The sequence below is a fragment of the Ooceraea biroi genome, chromosome 2 (assembly GCF_003672135.1).
Source record: "Ooceraea biroi isolate clonal line C1 chromosome 2, Obir_v5.4, whole genome shotgun sequence".
In the NCBI taxonomy this organism is placed as follows: domain Eukaryota; kingdom Metazoa; phylum Arthropoda; class Insecta; order Hymenoptera; family Formicidae; genus Ooceraea; species Ooceraea biroi.
In genome coordinates, this window is record NC_039507.1 from 3,577,261 (window position 1) to 3,597,456 (window position 20,196).

At 47.7% G+C, this 20,196-nt stretch overlaps 2 long non-coding RNA genes across 4 annotated transcripts in view; one reads left to right on the forward strand and one right to left on the reverse strand.

The window, feature by feature from the left end:
• The window catches only part of LOC105281745, a 58,173-nt gene extending 44,130 nt beyond the window's left edge, over positions 1-14,043 (reverse strand). For 2 of the 3 annotated variants that reach the window (XR_002193473.2, XR_002193472.2), the window contains exon 1: positions 13,333-14,042. This is a non-coding gene — a long non-coding RNA (uncharacterized LOC105281745). Of the gene's footprint in view, positions 1-13,332 lie in introns of all 3 variants that reach the window. The other variant, XR_002193474.2, reaches the window with a different exon arrangement.
• A 1,199-nt stretch (positions 14,044-15,242) lies between these two features.
• The window catches only part of LOC105281746, a 38,983-nt gene continuing 34,029 nt past the window's right edge, over positions 15,243-20,196 (forward strand). Inside the window, exon 1 of the long non-coding RNA XR_002193471.2 lies at positions 15,243-15,367. This is a non-coding gene — a long non-coding RNA (uncharacterized LOC105281746). The remainder of the gene's footprint in view (positions 15,368-20,196) is intronic.

Here is a 20,196-nt window from a genome sequence, read left to right on the forward strand (position 1 = left end):
TGACAACGTACATATGTGCACATAGGTCGTTCCTCGCGCAACAAGTAGGTATCGCCAAAATATGACCGTGCGCGACTGGTACATAGAGAATGCGAGAGAAAGAGAGAGAAACAAAGAGAGAAAGAGAAAGAGAAAAAGAGAGAGAGAATGAGAAAGAGAGAGAGAACGATGTGAAAGATGCACGTTCGCGCGCTCGCGTTTCCGCTCGCGTTCGCGTAACACCGTGGAATCCGCCAGCGGCTCCTCAAGGTTGCCGTCGCGGAAAAGCCGCGCGATCCACGCCCTCGCGACGACGCGCCCCACGCCGACGAAAATAGACCCCGTCGACCGAGCGGAGATTGCCGGCAGAGTGGAAAATTGGCTTAATTCCGCGACGTGTAAACGAGCGCTTAAGTGTGTCGAGAAAGTTTTATGGGTTATCGCGGCACGGGAACATTGGCGTCGCGCCAAGCCAGCCATCGGCCGACCCCGCGGCCCGCCGCCGGGCCAGATCTCAGAGGGGGAGAGTCATCGGATTATTAATTGTTTGACGATCCGTTAAATCGTACTTTCCTGAGTTATTAACGGTACGCGCTTGGCGGCGAGAGCTCGGACGGCAGTCGCGCGGCGCGCAAATTTACGACTATGAATGAAGCGATCTTCGTGTGCGCGCGCGTCTTTCACGGATTAAATAGCGGCTTTTTCATGAGACAGAAATCAGTAATTGAAATGAGTAATTCAATGATCAGTCGCGCAATTACAGTGACACGTACATGCGGTTCGGAAAAACCCGGAGAATTTTCACGGAATTCGCATGTTCTTTTCAAACCGATAAATCGTACTTGGAAGACACTCAAGCGGCTATTATCATCCGCAATAATCTTTATTGTTATTAGTAATTCTTTTATCAGTTAGATTGCGGACGAGGGTAGGGAATCGTCTGTTTCCCGTTTCGCGGTGGAGGCATTCCCTCCCGTGTATTGACACGTTTCGTTTGAAAGGTCGTTTCAGCGTGCTGCTCTTCGTACCGCCGCAACCCTTTTGGGTACTACGAACTCGGGACTGACATTCCTCGCAAATCGCTGCTTGGTTTCGACGGTTTCCGTGCACGCCGCCCTACGGTCCCACGATCCCTAGGACGATTTGAATGCGGGCGGCGAGCGCGGTCGGTCCCGGCGCGAGAACGCAGTGCACGCAGCACGCGGACTGCTAAGATCGTTCCTGGATCGCTACGATTCAACGTTTCCAAGTGCAAACTACCTTGGTGCATTAAATTACACGCTACTATGTTTTTGTGAAATATTTTATGCGTCTCTGATAATCCAGCACTCATAACTTCTTTTTTATCTTACGTCAGCAGCTGTGAAAATGAGTGGTTTAAACTGTTAGCGCAATAAAGTTTTCATTAAATAAATCACCACATTCTATAGATTTAACATTCAAAATGTATTTGATGATATCGTGCGAATAATATTTCTCTAGATAAATATAGTAGCGAGGTACAAGTCACCTCAGATACCACAGAAGTAATTGTATTTTACTTTCCGAATGGATTAATTAATATCGTACGGGGAAATCTCATGGAGAATCAAGGGCAGGTAAATGTTTGCGCGCGCATCAGCTCCCGCGCTCACTCGACTCGCCAGAAAAGTGCGGAAACGATCCGATCGGGGATAATCCGGTTGGTCTTGACGTGTCAGTGTCTAATTAATACCCGAATGTGTGACGCAACACGCGCGTTACGCGAACCGGCAGCTTCTAACGCAACGCCTCCGGATAGATTAATATCGCGGGGAAAACTATTTTTGGCTCAAGGGCGATCGCGCGAATCGCGCGACGAGTGTCCCGTTCGTCGATTGCCACTCGACTCGACTCGACTCGACTCGACTTGAGTCGACTCAACTCGAGTCGAGTCGCGCCGCTGGAGAAAGGTGACGTTTCGCGCGAGCGATGCGAGAGCGCTCGCGCTGCCGCGCGACTCGTAGGGACGAGTACTTACGTAATGCCAATTACGGTGCCTACGATACTTACGAGTAAACATCGCCTCGTTACGGTGCGTTTATGCACGCGTTATTCTGTGTCAGCATACCTTGCACTTACTGTTACCGCAACGACGACGCGAAGAGACCCTTTTGCCCGTCGCGCGCCGCGCTGTCCCAGATAACGCGAGTGAACGTATCCGCGCGCGCGAGCTTACCGCGGTGCCGCATGCACGGTGGGTACACCGGTGGTCGTTTGTAACGTGACGTCAGATTAAAATAACAATATTCGCGCACGCGATATACGCGAGCCGGCGGTATCGCGGCTACCATCAAAGGGCGATCCGCGTGGATCTCGATCACGCCGCGGATCTCGATCCGGCGCGCGGTCTAATGACATAACGGCGCGATCGATGGCAATTTCACATCTTCCTGGAAATATTTGTCGGTGTCTTTTTTTGTCTTTTTCTTTTAATCGATGCAAATTACACTTTTTGCGCGGCTGCTTGCTGGCCACCATGTTTTTCACTCTGACATGACTGGCCGGGGATGCGCGAACGAGCGCACACACAATGCTGATCCGCCTAGGGAACTTTTCCGAGGCACGCGGCAGTACCGGGCACCGGCTACCGGGTGCATGCTTAATTACCGAAATATCGCGCTACATTTCGCAATTTGTTGTTATCGAACGACAAGCTAGACGATTAATAAAACAGAGTACGCTAATTAATAATAATTTGATTTGCGTAATGAGCGCACCGGCGCATTTGCATTTATTGACAAAGTCAATAATGATTTATCGATCCGCAACTGGCAAATAATTGTGGAGCAAATTAAACTGGAATTAGCGTAAAAGCGGCGCCCTTCCTCATTTTAATTAATTACCTTCGCGACAACACGCGCGCGTTGCCTCCGGCGGGAGATGCTCTCTCGTAACTGAGAAGCTGTTCCTTTTTAAGAGAGAACAACTTGCGCACCGTGCACGGGGATACTGCGACGTACAGCAGGGCATGATTAATAATTATTTAAATGTGTGATTGAGTACGCTTGAAATTTACGGACGGGGAATTCGCCGCGCCACCGTATAACGTTTCTTAAAGTCATCTAAACCGGTTCCGCGAAGAGTTTAATCTTTATCCGTGCGCGTGGCAAACCGCAGATGCGGTTTATCAACGTGAGCGTAATGTGTCGCCCCGGCGGATTTCTGCGCGTAATACTTACGTAAATATTTTCCGTGCCCCGGAATTAAATATTCCAGTCAATATAGCGCATTCGCAGCTGAGTAAACGAGGAACGATTTGGTCCATATAACAATAAAGATAAATAATATATATATATATATATAACACAAAATAAACTTTATTATTTTTCTCCGACAAATACTCGTGAATCTAATATCGATACGCGCCTACTTTATTTATCTTGCGGATAGCGGATGCTTGGTGCATCTTACACATTCGTCGTCGCATGCACACGTGAATTTGCAGAGTGCAACGTCGTTTCAGCATTAACGATCGCCAGAAAAATGTCTTTCCAATCGGTTGTGTAAGTGAACGCTGGAGAACGTCGACGTCATCATCATCATCGCCGTCGTTGTCGTCGTCGTCGTCGTCGTCGTCGTCGTCGTCGTCGTTGTCGTCGGATGACTTAACCAATGTGACGTGTGACGCCGGGCGTGCAAAGCGAGCGACGCGATAAGAGGAGATACGGTCAAGGCCTCCTCGGATGCCAGCCTATCCGTTCCCTTTCCGACATGCTGCTGCATGTGTACGCGCATGCAACAGAAAGAAACCGCGAAGGAGAAAGAAAGCGAGAGAGAGAGAGAGTTACTTTTCGTCTTAAAGTTTGCATGCGTTTGCTTGCACTGCGGACTAAAAGAAAGAGCAAAATGAGATAAATATCATGTTGTCTGAAACTCATTATGTACATCTTGTGTACATTTTTAGGAATGTTGGTGCATATTCGTAAACTAAAAAATTCTTTAAAAATACATATTACCTTCCCTCCTAATAAAAATTCAGAGAATATTCCTGATGCGTCTTGCAACTACTTCAAAAGGGACAGAAATAAAATTCGTGTTCTCCATTTTGGCACAATCCTTTGCATATACGTTTGAACGAATCGTCTGAATCTCTTTCTTTTAATGTAACATTGTTCTTATATTTGTGGACTGCGAGATAGGAGAGAGGAATAGGACCGCCCAGCTGAATATTGAAAAGATGTGAAGAAGATTCGAAGAACATTTTGCGTCTGTAGCACGAATTTTATTGCGTCCGAATTGTATTATAAATTTAATGAGCGAACAAAATTGATACTTGTTTCATGAAAAAAGAGGTTAATATATTTCAATACGATACACAATGAGAAAATAAAACTCGAGAAGTACGCCATGATGCAGACGTTGAAAGCAAAGTGGACGGACATCCAATACACGTCCCAGCGCGAATTCGGCGGAGGCCTTCGAGCCGAGCTGCGGCGCGATTGGCCCGACTGACCCACTGGCACTGACCTTGGAGGCCCACCCGACAAGCGGTTCGACCGCCTGCCCGACTGCAGCAGGGCCACGTGGGCCTCGTGCAGATTCGACAGCCGGTCGGACCCAGCCGAATATCCTCAAGGAAGCGAGCGAGACGGAAGATACGAATTGCGACGTAACCGCCCGAGAGTCTCAGGGTCGGCAAACGCATCGTTCGGCTCTTTGTGTAATCTTTGCCGAGCGGAGCGAAAAAGTAGGGTAATTCGTGTCGCGCGTGCGTGTGCGAGAAGAGCAGAGAGAGGACGGGGGAGAGATTGATGTCGCATCAGGCGAAAAAGAGAAATTCCGTTCGGAATTATTAATTTTTTTACAGGTATCGCACGCTCGGCGGGATATGATAAATCGCGAACGGCCAGATTAATGCGCCGCAACATTTCTTCGTGATGATTCACTCGCTCTGAGATTGTTAATTCTTTTTACGCTGTCCTACTGTTCGATGTTTGCAAATTCCCATCTTTTGGCCACGTTCGCCGCACCCACGCGTTGAAATCTTTTGTTCGGCTTGAAACGGTTTTACGTTATCACACGAAAGATGAAATGACTTTCTCGAAATGTTTCTTTATAATTTTTCGATAATATTTACATTGTATTAGTTCGAAATAAAGTCGATTTTTGTAACTTTCAGAAACATAAGAAACACACAGTAAAACCTTACCTCATTAATCTGTATCTTTAATTCATTCAATTATAAGTGCGTAGATGAAATTTTAATGTTCTAATTTATCGTTTTAAGTGATGAGAAGTTAAGATCATTAAAAACGTATCAAATTCTATTTGTAGAATCTCGTCATTAAGAAGCGTAAAGCCTCTTCCGATGAGAATTTTGTTTTCACTCTCGACTTGCGAACAGCATAATCATTTCCTATTGAAGCCTATGTCTACGATCGCCGCTGTCGCATACGATCGTTCTCCTTTCTCCTTTTTTACTCGTGCCAAATAAATAATTCATGTTCCTTTTCGCGCAATAACGTTTACCTCGTGGCCTTGTCGCGCTCCTTGATCCCGCGGTGACGAGACAACGCTGCCGCGATTTCTCGCCGGCTGTTGTTCGAGGGCGCGAAATCCGTTGCAGAAGTGTGACCGAGGATCGGGATAATCGCCGACAAAAAAGTAATGGAAGAGAGAGAAGGACGTGGTGCCGGAATTCAGATTTCGGACGGACGGGGCCGCCGACAATTTTATCTCCACGCGCTTATAATGTTTACGTGCTTTTATTTGTTGAATATATGAATACATTAAACAGTGCCGATATATTTTTAATTCTGAATACACAGACACACGAATACAATAACAACAAATTTTTACAAGTTCAAACGCACGATTGAATCGCATTAAATTTTTGTTTCGGTTGAAATTGTTTATATAAATAATTACAGAAAGAAATGCAAAGCATAAAAATTAAAATAAGCTTTTGAAGTTGGAAATTTAGGGAAACTATATAAAATCCCTTTTTTTCTCGTAAAACGTAACCGAACAAAGAAGACCCGATTCCGACCTGGGGCAAAAATAATGGCGCAACACAAAGAAGGAGAGCACATCATCGCGACGCGTCGCAGCTGTCCGAGGATGCTCCCGAAACGTTTCGTCGGGAAGAACGACGCCGAAAAGCGATGAAGGAGGCCGTTCTCTCTGCGCGACCGGACGCGCCACGCGAAGCTAAAACGCTCAGGAAGATTTCGTATGCGTGGCTCCGCCTCCTACTCCTATCCGACCCATTCTAAACAAAATGAATCATGCTCCAAAATGGCCGACTGAATTTAGACGTCACGTGGCATTGGCGCACGCAAACCAGCGCGTGCACGTTGCCCGCGTACACGCATACACCGGCACACGCACATCGCAGCTGGGCCGAGCCGAGCGAAATACGTGGAGCGCACGTTGCACCAAGGCATACTGCACTTTGTACATTATATATTTAATACACTTCTGCGAAATATAATCATCACGAGTATTATTTCAGAGCTCGTAAAAATCGGCGAAAAATACGGGGAGCAAAAAGTCGATACGCGATAAGAGTCGAAGGTTCGAACGTAAGCCGATAATAGAATGATGATCTGTCTAATTGCCGATAGACTCGTTATGCAATATACATATATTTCACACGAGCTTATCCCGAATCGTAAATAGAACGATGCGCACTCGTGGTAACGTGGTATTTACCGATCCACCGCAGAATGATAATTAGCAGCCGGCTTCGAGATCGGAGAGGCGCGAATCCGGAATCGCGCCCAGGACTTTTTCGCCTTAATCGCAGTGATTGCGCGCGGATGGCGCGAGAAGCACGAGGCAGACGCGCGCGCGAGGCACGTTTGTCGTGATTTCTGCTCTTCGACGGCGTCGCGTCGCATCGCGTCGGTGCAACGTAACCGTGCCAGCCAGGCGATTCTCTCCGTCGTCGATCAGCGGTGAATTGGCGGGACGCGACGGTAGGCGGACATTTTTCGGTACGTGGCGCAGGCATTGGCTCACAAAGAGAAAGGCTTTAGAGCGGACTGACTGGCTGCACATAACGGCTAAGCGCTGCTTAGAAGGCCGGCGGAAAATTTAATGTCAAGTATACATGGAATCGGATTTACGGCATAATGCGGCGACGTCGGTACGCGCGGCCGATCGACGCCAGTTGTCCCCTCTCCCCCTCCCCCTGCGACCCCCGCGTCTTGTGCGCTCGCACGCTTACACGAGCTTCATGAAAGAGACAAAGCGATCGTTTCAAAAGCGAGACACGAGAGAGTAGTTTATTGAGGACAACTTTTTCGCGGTGAATTAGCAGAAATTAATGAAGCTACTTGTCGGATTACGAAATGTTCTCCCTTTAGCGAGAAACAAAGAGGAAGCTTCACCGAACGAAATTTTTCGAGTTTCATTTCTCGATACCTCGATAAAAAATTGGATATGGTTAGTTTTTTGTTAAAATACGTTGAAACACGCACTTGAGTTTTCTCGTATTCTCCACGCGTAGTTTGCGCATTTCCCACCAAATTGTATTTCATTTACCAAAAAAGATCGGTAAGAATATTTTGTCACCTATTTGCAAGCTCGATTTTTAAAAGAACGTTGAGCAATATGTTGCGCCTTGAGCAATGTGATCTCTGGTACGGCTCAGGAAATGTGCCTCACATGTGTCTTGGGAAAAATCCAACTCGCGACTCCGCACTCGCCGAATCGAAATACAGTGCGAGCTTAAAAACGGCGAGACAGCGAATCACGTAAAAACCAGAATTCTAGACAACGACTAATGCGGCCATTTGATTAATCCGCTTTTTATCGCGCTTTATCTACATGCGGAATCAACCGCGAGATTGTGGGCGAAAAACGCGGCACGATTATCTGAAAATTCCCCGAAGCGTTGCTGCATGCCGTGCAAACCTCAGTCGCGTACGCGCAGCAGCGAAAAAGTTGAATATTATTGGAGAGCAGAGCGCGCTCTCTCTCTTTTCCTTTCGTTCTCTCTCCCCCCTCTCTCTCTCTCTCTCTCTCTCTCGATTCGTCATAGATGACCATGAGTGATAGGCGGGCTTGCGCGCGCGGAACTTGCACATCGCCATGTTCCTCGACGGACGAATCTCTCTTTCGCACGCGTTGCACACGCTCCATTAATCCGCGAAAATATCGCGCATATTTCTGTGGAGATGTCGGCGAATCACCATAATGGACAATTTGGAGTCGGCGCGTTGGATTTTCATCCTTCCCTTCGGGCGCGAATAACTTCTTGCTAGCTTGAAGATAATTATCAAATCGATCAGTGCGAGAAAAAAATTGCGTCAATTATCGTCCGTGAATAAACTGAACAAATTAATTCTTTGTTGTTAAAGGATTATCCGTTAAAATCACGTTTGAAAATAACTGACCATAATGAATTATATATATTTTATTACAAAAACTTTTAATTTTTATTAAATGTAACGTATATAAATAATTTGTATTAAACGAGGGGATATATAGAGATAAAAATGTGCACGATATTTGAATTGTACGCGCATGAAAACAATTCTACGTACTCGTTTCGCCGAGGAATCCATTCGTCTATGAAATGGCGAATCACCGATTTCGTGTTGCGTAACGACAAAAGAGGCGTCGTTGCCTAGACGCCCTATCTAATCTACCACTTTCGGCTGCCATCTTGAGAGCCAAACGGCGCTCCGTATTCGTGGATTATCTAACGAATTTTCTAAAACGCCAGTCTGCCTCAAGGTCCTTTTCCTCGCCCTCTCTCCTCTCCTTCCTCCTGCCCGGTCGCCGCCTCTCTCGCGCGCGGGAAGCAAGCGGAGTTCTTGCGCGAAGTTTGAAACCGTGTGCGAAAATGATAGCCCGCGCGCACCGATAAGATAGGCCGATTAATAATAGGACATTGCGCTGCGCCGCACGGTTTATCTCGGTGTGCGAAACGCGCGCGTTAGGGACGGCCAATCGTCGACGTATGTGCGCGGCGATCGCACAAAAACGCCTACGATCGAGAGATCGATGTGATTTATCATTATTTTTTATTCTATTTTTATTTTGTCACAAAACGAAAAGAAACGTAATTTACAAAGTACATTTTTGCTACTATATTATCTAATTTCTTCATTACCACAAATACGCTGTATATAGAACGTATTATGATGAAAATATCGACGCTAAAACATCAAGTCTTGAAACTTTTCGACATCAGGCGAATCTGTCCAGCAGAATGCAATGTGCATTCTTATCGTCATAGATGTACTTTAAGCAGAATTAATCGCGCGCGGAGACGAGCATATAGACATAACGGCATCGATATTGCATGCGATTACGTAGCCAGGTATTCGACAGTGTCACGACGGAATCGTATATTGCTTGACTGATCGTTCCGTTTCGCCATCTGAGTTCATGACTCTCACGTGACAATAACGTCGTTGTCGTGACTGCGATTTAGCCAGAAAGTATGACTGTCGAACGTGCCTCGGACGTCTTTTCAGTGCACGCGCGATGCATGCGAGGTGAGCGAGCGAACCTGGCTGAGACTCGAGTTCGTCGTCTTACCCTCTTCGTAACGGGTCGATGGCGCCGTACTCTATAAATTAGATTCGGAACATCGAATCACGCTTGACGCGCTTCCTTTGATACGATTCGTTCCTCGTGTCTCGCAGATTTTTCGCCGCTGCGAACGAACCGCGGCCGTCCGACCGTGACGCCGGACAATGCTTAAATTTTGCGACGCGGCGACGAGCTACGTATTAGATTGTCTCCTATTCAAAGTGTCACGGCCGCGATGCGCCGCACTTAAGAGGCGAGAGCGGAGCGGGTCCCGTGTGTGAGTATTCCAGCAAATAAACCGGAGCGAGAAAGATCTTACGCCTCAGATATCAGATGCTTGGAATGTCTGAGAACATTTTTCTCGAAACAATAATAATATTGATAATGAATATATACAATGACGTTTACCACTCATTAAATAAATATACACATATAATCGATAGAGAAAGATGTTATGTTTCCCAAAAATTTGATTAGAGTTTTCTTTTCGCGCGCGCGCGCGCGCGTGTGTGTGTGTGTGTGTGTGTGTATGTTTCCTTCTGATTAACAAGATTATCAAACAATATTTGGTATAATAAAATTGGTAACCGATCAGTATTTCTTGCCGAAGAAATATTGCATATTTCTAGCTTCGGAATAAATGTGATAGATCAGTCAGTGGGATACATGTAAGCTTCAACCTCGAAATGTTATCCTGCGAATCGGCTGTTTTAGCTTTAATCGGTCAGAAAATCTCGTCAGGATTTATAGCTACATCATGTCGAATGCAACGTACCTTCTGAGAATTCTGACTAACGATTTTCCGAAACGGTATTTCATCTAAACGCGCAAGGACAAAGGTAGCTTTCGTGGGCGCTGCTGCACTCGTAATTGAGTTCCTCTTGCATAATTCCGTGCAATTACAAAAGCGTAGTTCGGGGCGATTCGATGCGCCTGCGTGTTTCGACGTTGTTAGATGTTTAAAGAATAGCCAGCGCGGAATGCAATCCCGTGTTACTGACACGCGCAACATCATTGCCCTTCCGGCTTTCATCGCTGATATTCGCGGTGCGAACTTGCATTTTTCACAAAGAGGATCACTCGGGTGGATCTCGGATTCTACGAGTGACGAGCGCGACGCGGAAAACATCGTAGGCGACATACAAATTGCGGAGCCAGCCGGTGTTGAGTCCGTGACTGGACGGCATAATTCGTAGACGCTACGTGTTACCGATCAAGATAATTTTGATTGGAGCGACGCCGTCGCATGCCCGGGAAGGGGCGAGTTTCTTTCGTTTTTGCGCCGCGATTGGCCGCCCGCGTTCGGACGTCTTCTTTCGTCTGACGGACGCGACGCGACGCATCGCGTTACGCGACCATCCTCAAAAAGTGAATCCGCGTGCGTGCGATGACGAGGCCGCGAGCATGCCATGCGCGTGAATAACGTCGTCGCCGTTACGCCGTTACGCAACACCGGTCGCGACATTTCGCAAGGGTCGAATTCGCGGTGTCCCACGAGAGCCCCGCGCATCATGGAGCTTTTCACGAGATGCTAATTAGGAGCCTCGCTTATAATCACCTCACGCGCATAGTTTTCATCATGGAATACAAAAACCCATTTATATCTCTTTATTACGTTTACAATAAATAAGATGTAATGTAATGAAATTTGTCTTTGGTTTATATTATTGTGCAAATTTTGTTTGAGGCAAGATGAATTGTCCAACTTGAATGTTAAAGGATCATTTCAACTCTATTGTCGAAATAATTTTGCTTTTTTATTCAATTGGACGTTCAATATTAGTTAATTAATGATAAAGATTAAATACTTTCTTGTTTCGTTTTCTAGATGAATATAAAGTAGAACACAATGCAAGACGTTTCGTAGAATTAGCATCAAAGTCCAAAAGTTTGCGAATTCAGCGAAACTTGGAAATGAGTTCTCGTCAGTAAAGATTTGATGCGATGACATGACCTTCCGCAACTTAAAAATTTTTGACGTTAAAAATCTCGTTAAACTTGAGAGCTCAAGTTTCTCTGATAATGCAACCTGTAAAGTCATTAATTCTAGTTAATTAAAAAAGAGCGTCATTATCTAATTGCAAAAGCTAAACTCTTTATTGAAACTAATTTAATTTTGATTTTTGTATCAAATTTTGTTATACATAAAACAATTTATTTCAAAGTTATTACGAAACAAATTATAGAGATTTAGGTATTATGTCCTTTTCTATTTTACTCGATAAAACGTAAATATCATTAAATTGCACTATCGATTAAAAAGAATTGGTTAACTATAATCGAATTTTTAATTTTTGAAAAGTCATGTTTCTAACCATTTTTGCCTTATAATTGGAATCTTAGAAGTTGGAAAGTGCAACGCACTAAACGAAAGTTTTCTTCGCAAAAGCGCATTCTGTTCAAGAGTTCTTGAAAGCAGAGGCGCGTCAGAAGAGTTGGCAAGAGTTCGCGGCGAAGGACAATCAATAGAGACTCGCATGTAAGAATGCATTAGAACGATCTACGAGCGTTAAGACAAAGCGGCCATGTGACTGAAACAGGTTCCGGGGAGCCGAATGTGCGCGCGCGTAGACAGTTGCGTGTGTGCTCCGCGCGCGAGCTCTAGCGAAATGAGCAAGCGTTCGCTCTAAAGATAGAAGTTGATGTGTCTTCGGTTAACGCAACACGTAGCCTTTAAATCAGATTGTAAGCGCGAAACAAAGACGAACTGCGTGGCGATTAAGCTGGAGAAAATTCGTAAAGCCGCTTAATAAGCCGATTGCGAAATTCGCCATTATTCTCTAACGCCGGAAATGTTAACTAAGGTTTTCAGGATCCGTAAATTAGCAGAATTGCAAATCGAGTTTTGGATCAATCGGGTTTGACTGAAAATACTTTCGTTTTCCAGCCACCATTGTCTCTCAGAGAGTAACACCATTTTAGGAGTATCTTGAACTAGAATTGAATAAGACAATGCAACGGCAGAGCGACATCCAGCGATCGACATGAAAATACGAAAATTGCCAAGCGCTTGTCTGCTGATCGCGAGCGATTTGCGCGTAGCGTTCACAACAATAGCGAAACTAATTTTTCACAGCGAAACAATGTTATATTTCATTAAATCGCGTGAGATTTAACTCGAGCATGATCAAAGGGGATATTCAATTTAGCTGCGAAATAATGCGAAGGAACTTCTGGATCCGCAATGGCGTTCAAATCTCGGCGTCGCCGACAAGGCACGCGCGAAACGCTCGCGCGATTAACTATGATAAGTCGCACGTCAGAGGCGAATCGGCCGCGTTACTCGAGAGTCGGCGCGCGACCGACGTGGCGGATTTATGATGTGTGCGAGCTGAACCGCCCGCGCCGCCGCGAGAGTCCAAGTTAAGGCGTCGCCTGGTATCGCGAATATCAATGTTAATCGTAATGGGCGATTTAACCTCGTCAGTATGCGCGTTCCATTTTCCTACTCGACACGCGTTAGCGTGGCACACGGACCCCGGCGGACGTATGAATGACGGGGGAAAAATGTGATCGCGCTTGTGCGCTCAAGAAAGTGGCACCGTTCTGCTCGCGATCGCACCAAGTTGAGAAGCCGAGGAGATTGAAAGTGCGGGACGATCGGAACGACGATTTCGCCGTGTCCGATCGGATTGCCGGTGCTGGTACCGCGTGAAATGTCGCCGTAGAAACGTCTACGATGTTTTTTTAATCGATCACTGGAAAATGAAAATCTTCATTGAAAGCAAGATCGTGTTAGTAGAACGCACCATTCCAACGAAAATTCTCGTTTCGCACGGTTTCGTTCGGTAAGAATTAGAAAAGCAGAAGACTACTCTATAATCACACGGATTTTCAGCTTACCAAACTTATTCCGATCTTCTTCTCGCACATTCCGCGCAAGAAAGCGACGCTTTAGGATCGCCTAAACGGCAGTCGGTCGACTCGGCGCGCCTTTATCTTCCCTCCGTCTTTCCGAAACTTCGGCGAAGGAAGTCGAAACTTTTGTGGTGCTCTGTACCCGGCGTACACCGTCGCAGGTACGGAGGAAGAGAGGGACCGAGAGAGAGGGAGATAGAAGAAAGAAGGGAGAAGAAGGCAGTATCAGCGGTCGGGCGCGCACGTAAAATGTGCAATTGGACCGACAACGATGATGACGACGAAGAGAACGACGACGACGGCGACGGCGACGTCGATGACGGGCACGACGCGGCTTGGCGTTTCGTGGCTCACGGTGGACGCCGCTAAGGACGCGCGTCTATGTGCACGTGCAACGCACATACGCACATGCGCACGTATGCATACATGCATGCATGCACTCTAAGAGAACGGTAATGCATCGGAGCGCTTGTGTCGTGCCGCTCCGCCGTCGCCGTCATCGTCCTCGTCGTTCACGACATTCGGATGATGGTGATGGTAACCGGTCGCGATGGTGTTACGGCGAGTGTAGAGGAAGGTCGTGATGTTGGTGGTGTGCGATGGCGGCTGGTAGTAGTCTGCCTAGTTGCGTAGCCGATAGTAGTAGTGGTAGTATTAGTAGAATAGTAGTAGTAGTAATAGTAGTGGTGCCGGCGGCGGTGATGGTGGTGGTGGCGGTGGCGGTGGCGATGGCGATGGTGAAGGTGGTGGTAGTGCCCGGTGGTGGTGGTGGATGCCGAAGATGATGGTGGGGTGGTCGGATGGCGGCGCTCCTAGCGCGCAAGCCGTGCTGTCCGACGCGGATGCAGTTACGGGAGCGCAGCGCGACCCAACGCAACTCGACTTAACGTCGCATATCCGGAGCCGGATCAAACGCCGAGGCCTGGGCAAGTGGAGTGCGTGTGCGTGTGCCGTCGTCCCGTCTCCCTCTCGCCCGTGTTTAACGCGCGAGTACCGGGAGCAGGGGGAGAGTGACGCAAAGGGGTGGACTGGGAGTGCAAGGGAGTGAAAGGGAGAAAAAAAAAGAAAAAGACGGTGACGGAAGGAAGGAAAGAGGAAAAGAAATCGCGAGGAGGAACGGAACGCTTGATCCGTTTTGGTCGACAGTAGAACGAGAGACAGAGGGACCGGAAACCGTGGGTGAAACGCAAAGGATCGAGAGACCGCGGAAAGTGAAAAACGAAAAGATCCCGTCCGGCCGATCGAAACGCGAGTCACTGTCACCGCTGCCGCCGCCGCCGCCGCCGTTGTTGTTATTGTTGTTATTGTTGTTGTGCACGCGCGCCGGATTTGATTTGGATCGTCGATCGTAATCGGGAGCAACCCTCGGTCGCGAGTTTACCATCGTCCACCTCGTTACTCCTCGATATACGACGCGTCATAGTAAGGAGAACGGGGAAGAGGAGCACGAGCGACGGAAGACTGATCGGATAGAATCGGCGAGCGGCAGAGAGAGTATCGCCGACGTTGCCGTCGTTGTTAATCGTCTATCGGCGACAGAGTTATTACGTCGCGATCGCGAGGATACGAGACGAAGCGAGAACGCCGGTGGTCCGCGAGAGCCGCGTAGAACCGGAGCAACAGGCTCCTTCCAGAGGGAGAGAGAGAGAGAGAGAGAGCGAGCGAGCGAGCGGCAGAGGGTCGACGGGAGGGGGTGGACGGGGGTGCATCGGTACGTCCGTCGATCGTCGCGGCGCCCGCGCGTCCGCGTGTCGCCAGCCCGCACGACGTGGCTCTTGCGATCGCTTCGTGCTCCGTTTTCGCGAGTGCGACGAGAGGAGATCAACGCGTAAATTAGGGGGACTGTGAAAGAACGAGGATCGTCGCGAAACGGACGAAGGATGTCATCGGAAAAACGTGCCGATCGCGAAGATCGGCCGCTGGGAGTGTTGGCGAACCGCCTCGGAAAGCTCTGAAGAAGGTACGCGGTACGCGCGTGAAGAAGGAGCGCGACGAAGAACGATTCTTCCTGGCCGTGAGAGTGAGTAACCTTCGCTTCATTTGCGAATCGTGTGAGGTCGAAAGAAGGCAAAGGAGAAACAGAATATGAAGGAACAGGCGATAAAAGCGTTACTTGCTACGCGTTCTAGGGGACTTGTTCTCAAGCGCATAAGTGACAGTATGTAGATAAATAGAATACAATTGACGCAATATTTACATTCGAAACGTCAAATACACACGTATAGATTACGTGGTGAGAAACAGGGAGAAAGGGGAGGAATGAAAAGGGGATGTGTTTATTAATAGGAAAAATTCGGCGGTTCTCCATGAGCGTTCAGCAATTAGAGACGCGGAGAAGTCGGAGTGACTGAGTGCCGGAGGAAGAACGGGAGGAAGGTGCATGTGCCTGTGCATGTATGTAGATCGTGTGCGAATGAACGGGAGAGGAAAAAAGAGAGAGAAAGAGAGAGTCTCCTTTTCTGACGCGCGCGCGCGCTCACGCCCGTTCGCTATCGCGTTCGCGCGTGTGCGTCGAAGGAGAATGTGCACGTGTCATCGTGTGTGCTCCTAGATGCGCGAGAAGAGGAAACGGGAGAGATGCAGGGAAATGGTGCAAGGAGAGGAGAGAAGGGTCATAACAGGGACCGATCGACGGCCGCACGAAGCGGGCTAGCGTCGGCTCTCTTAGACACCAAAATGGCCGAAAAGATTGCGCGCTCGCGCGCGGGAGCGTCTTCCGTGGAACGTCCCTTGTCGCGGATGTTGCGAGCGCACGCGAGAGGACCGGTCGACGATCGTCGGATACGTCATCATCGGATAGAAAGAGATGGGACGTCGGTGTTGATTTGTCGTTGTATTTTTTTATCGTTGTTTCGTCTACGATGATTCTCCACCTTGAGCGGTTCCTTCATCTTTCTCTTGCTCTCTCTTACTCTTTCTCTCCGTGGCGGCGAATTGACCCCGTTACGGCTGCTACAGGCGAGCTATTTCGCACGGCGTACGTCTGTTTCTCTCAGTGTCGCTCGAGTTCTCTCGTTGCCGATACCCGGACGATATTTTCTGCAAAATTAGCTGGTTGAAGTTTAAGCCGAATAAACTCCCTCGACTTTTAATTTCGGATCGAAGATAATTACGACGAGCGAGGCCAACTTTAACTTTTCTCGCTTCCACTTTGTCGGCGTGATTCAGTGCAGCAAGCAGTTCTTCTAATCTGTTAAACTATGAAAGTCCAACTGTCGATGGAAGTTTTTGTATTTTCGCTCATGGCATTTTAATCTGCACGATCAGTCATTTTGCTTCCTTCGGGTGCTCACGAAAATCGTGATGTGCAAGAAAGCAGACAAGCGGAAACAAGTGCGAGGACAGATAATGGAGGATTTGCACGAATACATTAAAAAATACACTTCTTACATCTCTCGGTATATACTTTGTCTTTATTTTTCAGATGTTGGTTACAATAGATGCGCGCTGTCACACAGCAACCGGTGATAAATTATTGAAGCAATGATTCGCGACGGGTGACTCTCGCTCGAGAGGGCTACGTAATTATTGCGCGAGCGTAATTTCTTTATCGAAATATCCGCTGTACCTTCCTTGCGTATCTTTTTCACGTATTACGCGCTATAATTCTACGACGATTGCCTGTAAACATGCGTGACGGCTAAAATTTCCGCCGATACGCGCCGATGTCCGCGTAATATGGAATCATTAATTTTGCCTCGATAGAAAAGCATCGTTGTAATTATTAATCCGCGAGTTGTTTCACGCGAGCGAATTTGATCCAGATCGATTCCAATCGCGTCATTGTGTCGGATAACGTTTACCAAGGTTCTTTTGTGCCGCCGAGTTGAAAAACACGTTGCTCCTGTGGCGCGGCGCGTTTTCCCCTAAAATCGATGCGAATCTGTAATAATTTGCGCTTTGAGGAATGGAAACATCAAATATCTCTGATTTTATTCGTTATCCGCTCAAAACAGGCATACAATTACCCAAAGTGCGGCGAAATCGAAGAAAGTTCTACGCGGCAAATAAATCGCTCGTGAAATCCGGACGGAACCAAAGTGTTAATAGAGATTAGCATCCTATTACGTCAACGGTCAGTTACTTAATTAACACTCCAACTCTTAAATAATATCCGTTCTTCGGTTGCTCAACAGTCGTGTTAAACATTCAATATTTAGTATTTGGTATCTGTGACGTTACGATATGTATCGTACAAATCGTTCGGCTTCTTTCCTCTGCTTCGATACGTAATAGATATTTTTCCGGAAAAAAAGGAGCGTGCGACCAAGTCGCTAGACGTTCATTCACAATCGAATAAAAACTACACGGCTGGCATGGGCAGTGGAGAATGCACAGCCAGACGCAATACGCGGTGCGCGTCTGTCAGTTTTATCGAGCGAAGCCGGTCTGTCACGTGTTCCGCGCGGAAACCTGTCGCTCCGACAAGTCGGAGAGACGGAACCTCGTTGTCTCCGACGTTGTTACCGATGTGCATGGACGATATGGACGTCCGAAAGCTGGAAACGCCGAGATTCGAGCGCGCGTATCGAGTGCCGAGGCGCAGACCGAAATTCTTTCGTCCTGCGGATTTCGATTCCGGCCGGATGTCACGGACTCGACTCGGAGATTCTGCCAATAAACTTCGACCGTTCAGCAGAGTCGCTTTGACGTTTCCCTGGCGTATCGCAAATGCGCGTGGTATAATCCACGATAAAATTTCATCTGCGTTATGCGTAGCAATTTCCTCGTTTCCTCGATTTCCAAATATATACGTCTCGATTCGTGTGTGAGTTTGACAGGTCTCATCTTCGTTCCGCTTTGTCTTTCCTTGGACATCGCTCGACGATGATCCCAAATTTTAGATACAGTCTCCTTTGAAGGGCTCCCTGTGCGTTCGATCCGTCGATAGATCTCTTTGAACGTTTCTCGAAACAACGTTCCCTCGATGAAATAGTTTCAGCAAGCGTTATGGAGCGTTGCGTGCGAGAACGCGGCGAGTGCGATTTTCGTGGGGCTTGCGGGGCGCGACTCGGAGCGTTCAGGCTTGCCGGAAGGGCGGATGCGCAGTCGGCGGATCGGCCGGCAGGTACTCCTCAGGATGCAATTTTCTTCCGATAACAGAGACGCGATCCATCGAGTAAACAGATTCCTGGGTGTTTACGTTCTACGAACCAATTACACTATGCCCAGCCGAGCGACGCTTAGCGCTTGGTTCGCGGGGTAATTAGAACGTGCATGTCGCAAAAAGAACGCACGGGCTGTGTGCGAGGCTAATTCGATGGAAATGCGTGTAAACCGGCGTAAACCGACCTCGCCTGACTCCCTTCTTTTTGTTTTCCCGATCGAGCTCGAGACTCCTCGCGAAAATCCGTCGCGGCGGATTCTCGCGATTCGCGCGGTCGTTTTAGGCGCCGTCTCGTAACTGATCTCTTTGTCCGTTCTCCGCGGGAGGTTCGACTCATCGAGATGACTCACGGACGTGCGCGTGTAAACGCGACCTCGCGAATTTGCTCGGCCGTGGCGATAAATCGCCTATCGTTTCCTCGGAAGTGCCGGTCGGACGTTTTACGGCGCGTTAAGCACGGACGTTTATTGACGTAATAATTTAGTGAAATTAATTTATGCACGCGGCGAAAGATCGGTCGTATATCGGCTTAGATTGCGACAACACGCGCGGACAATCCGTGCGGTATCGGCAAACAGCGAGCTGCGAGCATCGCCATTTTCGTACGCGGTCGCACGTGCTTCCAGCCGGAGGAATTATCGCGAGTGTGGTTCCCACCTCGTTCCCTCATTTGGTACAGGCTGCACCAGAATTATCGTGATTTCCCTTATCTATCATATCAGCAGCTTTGTGTTGTGCATTTTTGCGTAATTCCAAATTTATTTCTTCAAAGAAGCTGCATTTCATCTAACGTGATCTTTTAATTATTTCATATGGATTCTCTGGTTAAGTTTTTTTAAATCGGATTCCTTAAACTTGATTCCATCGTCAAGGGATTTCATAATTGGACCGAAATTATGAAAAGTTTTAAGATTTTCCAAAGTTTTCTAAATTTAGATCAAAGAAGGGTCTTCTCTTTTTGTATTATATATACATATTGTAGTAAGAGTCTGAAGGAATCATACTCCTGAAGCACAGAATGTAGAAAGCAATTACCGCTCGGTATTTTGAGAGAACGTTGTCTCACAGACTCTCACGAAAATCATACGCGATCGTGCGCCGTTAGGAAATTTTCAAGAATATCGCAGTAGGCGTCGCCTGCGCCCAACGATACTTTATAACGCGCAGATAGCGATCGAGGCGGTATTAAAACGTAATCAGCCTGGCCTCGCGCAATGCTTGCGCGATTATCTCAGCACGGCGATCGGTGAAAAAGCGCGATTATCTTCGACGTTCTCGAATCGCTTCGGCTCCGTTCGATTGCTACATCTATTCTCGCGGTCACCGCGGCCTGAAATTGATCGCGCCTCTCTTTCTCTCTCTCCGCGAAATGTCAAGGCGAAGAAATGTCGGAGAGGCTGGAGCGCAAGCGAGCGAGCGCGATTCGCGCGCCGCGATTTCGGAAAATCGCAGCGCGATTTTCGCGCCGCACCGTCGTCACGTAACACTTTTTTATTACGTGAAAAAATCCGTGTCGCCGATTATCGCAAATATCTGCCTTCGTTCCGCACGATTCTCGACTTTGAACTGCACTTTTCGAGTAACCTTTCTTGTGTGACGTTCGAAAGGCGAGTACATTATCTAAGAATTCGAAGCGTGTTTTAAATAATGTTTAAACGATTACGCGTGGGACGTGTTGCGTTTTCTGTGCGACATTAGTCATGACAGATGCGTACCGAGATCTGCCTATGTTCGCATCTATC